This window comes from Nomia melanderi, unplaced genomic scaffold (genome assembly GCF_051020985.1).
Source record: "Nomia melanderi isolate GNS246 unplaced genomic scaffold, iyNomMela1 scaffold0738, whole genome shotgun sequence".
Taxonomy (NCBI): domain Eukaryota; kingdom Metazoa; phylum Arthropoda; class Insecta; order Hymenoptera; family Halictidae; genus Nomia; species Nomia melanderi.
The window spans coordinates 10,001-15,479 of record NW_027475852.1 but is presented as its reverse complement, the minus strand read 5'-3'; the positions used below and the strand labels follow the sequence as shown (position 1 = coordinate 15,479).

Here is a 5,479-nt window from a genome sequence, read left to right as displayed (position 1 = left end):
GGAGCGGTATCCGCGGGCGGTCGTAATTGAACGACGCACGACGCCGCGAACACTCACGCGAGTCCATACAAACGATTCCGATCGTTTTGCAACAACTAGAACGTACACTGTCCGTGAAATTCACAGAATTTTCGCGTGTCCGCGACAAACGCCGACGAGACACCCATCGTTCGCTCGTACGTAGCATCCTTCTCTTAACCCGACTCAGAAACGTTCTTTGCGCCCTTCGGTAAAAAAACGTTCGATCCGAAGAGGTGAACGACGGCGGGGATTTGACAGAGCTACGCAAGCAGTGTATGGTACGTAAACGACCCTCAGCCAGGCGTGGTCCAGGAATTGTATCCGTGGACCGCAATGTGCGTTCGAAATGTCGATGTTCATGTGTCCTGCAGTTCACACGTTGACGCGCAATTAGCTGCGTTCTTCATCGACCCACGAGCCAAGTGATCCACCGTTCAGGGTAATCGTATAAATTTTATATTTCACATATATAATTTTATTCTCATTTGTTCGACCTAATATCTCTCTTCTTTCAAAGAGAAGATAAAAGTTGATACCTGAATCTCCGACCAGCGCGCGAAGGAGATTCAGGCGTCGCCTTGGAGACGACACCGAAGCCTTTCGAGACGAAAAACGTTCAAGTAATATGTATATATTTCTCGACGTTCCGGGCGTATAGTGCATTCAAAAACCCGCGAAAGACGCAGAAGACTCGCACGCGTGGAAACGACGGGGATATATTTTGTATCCTACCCGATACTGAATCCATCGCGTGCAGTCGACCCTCGCGTTCTTCCGATCAGACGCATCTATTGTTGCGCGCATGTTTTCGCGTCGCATCGCGCGAAACGTTGCACGAATCGTACCGATCGATCGATTGAAAGCAAATAATGAAAAAAGACTTCACAGCTGGCTCTTTGCCGGTCATTCGTCCCATGTTATCTCTTGCCGCGAAATTGGCGCGCAAGAGTTGGGTGTCAGACGCGCGGCTTTAAAACGAGCTTCACGGCCGGTCCCTTCGTTACCGCTTTCGTTCTTTCTCTCGGAACGACCATGAACGAACACGACGAGCGACGCTACGGCATACACACGTCCACGGATTCGATTAAAAAAACAGACTTCACAGCTGGCTCTTTGCCGGTCATTCGTCCCATATTATCTCTTGCCGCGAAATTGGCGCGCAAGAGTTGGGTGTCAGACGCACGGCTTTAAAACGAGCTTCACGGCCGGTCCTCTCAATTCCGTGTACGGTACACGCAAGATGCGGGTTCCACTTCCAGACTACCCGGTCCCTTCTCTCTACGAGAATCGATAGTAGAAGAACGGCTCGAAAACGCGTCTCAGAGACTAGGGGAAAAGAAGCGGTATGCGAGCGAAACGAAAACGCATTATGGAAACGTCGCGAAACAATGTTCGACGGTTGCTCGGTTCCAATCGTGCGGCCGTTTCAATTTCTCGTGCGCTTCACCGTCCCTCCGTAACTCTGGCCGATCGCGTATACCGAAGAGCCGACACGCGCAAAAACCACAGGCATTGTATACTGTATATATATATGTTACAGTCACAGCCTTCGCGCGTTTTACTCTCCGACGCGGGGTTTCCACGACGAAAGAGAGACAGTTTCGTGGCGGGTGACTCGGCCGAATCGCTACGACGGGTATTTCTATTATAGAACGAATCATCGCCACCCTTTACCAGTGCCCGACGAAGGAATCACAAGGTCATCTGGAGTTTACAATGCCAGCGACGGTAATTCCAACGAAGACCCGATAAGTCAACTCATCGTTCTATTTCTCCCCGTACAGAAAAGCGAATCGACGCTAACGCACCTCGCGCAAGCACGAACGTTCTCTTCGCGTGGATCATCCCATCGTCGAAAGATGTAAAGACGCATTGGAGATCGTGGTCTCTGGCGGGCTCATTGCACGCCCCACTGCATATCTTTCCTCGAATCGAGAATGATTCGTCCACTAAGGCTGCGAAACTACGCGTCGAGGAAACTAGGGGAAAGAAGCGGGATGCGAGCGAAACGACAATACATTATGGAAACGTCGCGAAACAATGTTCGGCGGTTGCTCGTTTCCTCCTGCGGACGTTTCATTGCTCGGGCGCTTCACGTCCCTCCGTAACCTTCGCGCGATCGCGTGCCCCGGAGAGCCGGCAACCGGTGAACCACAGGCGTATAAACTATAGTCTTCTATAGCAAGCCTTCGGCGGTTACTCTCCGACGCGGGGATTCCACGACGAGAGAGAATTTCGTGGCGGGTGACATCGGTCGAAACGCTACGACGGGTATTTCTATTATAGAACGAATCATCGCCACCCTTTACCAGTGCCCGACGAAGGAATCACAAGGTCATCTGGAGTTTACAATGCCAGCGACGGTAATTCCAACGAAGACCCGATAAGTCAACTCATCGTTCTATTTCTCCCCGTACAGACAAGCGAATCAACGCTATCGCACCTCACGCATGCACGAACGTTCTCTTCGCGTGAATCGTCCCATCGTCGAAAGATATAGCCGCTTGGAGATCGTGGCCCATCAAGTTCTTCCGTAACTCCTGCGCGATCGCGTACCCCGGAGAGCAGGCAACCGGTGAACCACAGGCGTATAAACTATAGTCTTCTATAGCAAGCCTTCGCGTTTACTCTACGACGCGGGGATTCCACGACGAGAGAGATTTTCGTGGCGGGTGACACGGCCGAATCGCTACGACGGGTATTTCTATTATAGAACGAATCATCGCCACCCTTTACCAGTGCCCGACGAAGGAATCACAAGGTCATCTGGAGTTTACAATGCCAGCGACGGTAATTCCAACGAAGACCCGATAAGTCAACTCATCGTTCTATTTCTCCCCGTACAGAAAAGCGAATCGGCGCTATCGCACCTCACGCAAGCAGGAATGATCTCTTCGCGTGGATCGTCCCATCGTCGAAAGATGTAAGACGTACAGAAATCGTGGTCCATCACGATTATTCGTAACTCTCCGAGTCGCGTATCTGAGAGTAGGACAAACGGAGAACCACAGGCATAAATAATACTATATGTTTCTTATATAGTTAGCCTTCGCGTTTTACTCTCCGACATGGGGATTCCACGACGAGAGAGAGTTTCGTGGCGGGTGTCTCGGCCGAATCGCTACGACGGGTATTTCTATTATAGAACGAATCATCGCCACCCTTTACCAGTGCCCGACGAAGGAATCACAAGGTCATCTGGAGTTTACAATGCCAGCGACGGTAATTCCAACGAAGACCCGATAAGTCAACTCATCGTTCTATTTCTCCCCGTACAGAAAAGCGAATCGACGCTATCGCACCTCGCGCGAGCACGTAACTACTCTTCGCGTGGATCGTCCCATCGTCGAAAGATGTAAGACGCACGGAAATCGTGGCCCATCAACGTTTTTTTGTAACTCTGCCGATCGCGTATCACAGAGCCGAGACGCACATACCACAGGCGTATAATACCGTTTTCTTTCGTATGGTAAGCCTTCGCGTTTACTCTTCGGCGCGGGGTTTCCACGTCGAGAGAGACATTCGTGGCGGGTGACATCGGTCGAAACGCTACGACGGGTATTACTATTATAGAACGAATCATCGCCACCCTTTACCAGTGCCCGACGAAGGAATCACAAGGTCATCTGGAGTTTACAATGCCAGCGACGGTAATTCCAACGAAGACCCGATAAGTCAACTCAACGTTCTATTTCTCCCCGTACAGAAAAGCGAATCGACGCTGTTGCACCTCACGCAAGCACGAACGTTCTCTTCGCGTGGATCGTCCCATCGTCGAAAGATGTAAGACGCACGGAAATCGTGGCACATCACGTGTTTTCGGAACTCTGTCGACCGCGTATCTCAGAGACGACGCGCGCGAACCACTGGCATATACTATTATATATCGCGTTTTACCCTCCGACGCGGGGATTCCACGACGAGAGAGAGTTTCGTGAGCGGGTTGACTCGGAAGAAACGCTACGACGGGTATTTCTATTATAGAACGCATCATCGCCACCCTTTACCAGTGCCCGACGAAGGAATCACAAGGTCATCTGGAGTTTACAATGCCAGCGACGGTAATTCCAACGAAGACCCGATAAGTCAACTCAACGTTCTATTTCTCCCCGTACAGAAAAGCGAATCGACGCAATCGCACCATACGCGTGCACGTAAACAACTCTTCGCGTGGATCGTCCCATCGTCGAGAGACGTAAGTTTTCATAGTATGAATTCGCGTTTTACTCTCCGACGCGGGGATTCCACGACGAGAGAGAGTTTCGTGAGCGGGTTGAATCGGAAGAAACGCTACGACGGGTATTTCTATTATAGAACGCATCATCGCCACCCTTTACCAGTGCCCGACGAAGGAATCACAAGGTCATCTGGAGTTTACAATGCCAGCGACGGTAATTCCAACGAAGACCCGATAAGTCAACTCAACGTTCTATTTCTCCCCGTACAGAAAAGCGAATCGACGCAATCGCACCATACGCGTGCACGTAAACAACTCTTCGCGTGGATCGTCCCATCGTCGAGAGACGTAAGTTTTCATAGTATGAATTCGCGTTTTACTCTCCGACGCGGGGATTCCACGACGAGAGAGAGTTTCGTGAGCGGGTTGACTCGGAAGAAACGCTACGACGGGTATTTCTATTATAGAACGCATCATCGCCACCCTTTACCAGTGCCCGACGAAGGAATCACAAGGTCATCTGGAGTTTACAATGCCAGCGACGGTAATTCCAACGAAGACCCGATAAGTCAACTCAACGTTCTATTACTCCCCGTACAGAAAAGCGAATCGACGCAATCGCACCATACGCGTGCACGTAACAACTCTTCGCGTGGATCGTCCCATCGTCGAGAGACGTAAGTTTCATAGTAAGCCTTCGGCGTTTTACTCTCCGACGCGGGGATTCCACGACGAGAGAGAGAGTTTCGTGAGCGGGTTGACTCGGAAGAAACGCTACGACGGGTATTTCTATTATAGAACGCATCATCGCCACCCTTTACCAGTGCCCGACGAAGGAATCACAAGGTCATCTGGAGTTTACAATGCCAGCGACGGTAATTCCAACGAAGACCCGATAAGTCAACTCAACGTTCTATTTCTCCCCGTACAGAAAAGCGAATCGACGCAATCGCACCATACGCGTACACGTAAACAACTCTTCGCGTGGATCGTCCCATCGTCGAGAGACGTAAGTTTTCATAGTATGAATTCGCGTTTTACTCTCCGACGCGGGGATTCCACGACGAGAGAGAGTTTCGTGAGCGGGTTGACTCCGAAGAAACGCTACGACGGGTATTTCTATTATAGAACGCATCATCGCCACCCTTTACCAGTGCCCGACGAAGGAATCACAAGGTCATCTGGAGTTTACAATGCCAGCGACGGTAATTCCAACGAAGACCCGATAAGTCAACTCAACGTTCTATTTCTCCCCGTACAGAAAAGCGAATCGACGCAATC

At 50.7% G+C, this 5,479-nt stretch overlaps 1 non-coding gene across 1 annotated transcript; it reads right to left on the bottom strand.

The window, feature by feature from the left end:
• Positions 1–308: 308 nt before the first annotated feature.
• LOC143176689 (5.8S ribosomal RNA) lies at positions 309–463 on the bottom strand. Its single transcript, XR_013001209.1, has one exon. It is a non-coding gene; the product is annotated as a 5.8S ribosomal RNA (ribosomal RNA).
• Between the last annotated feature and the right edge of the window lie 5,016 nt (positions 464–5,479).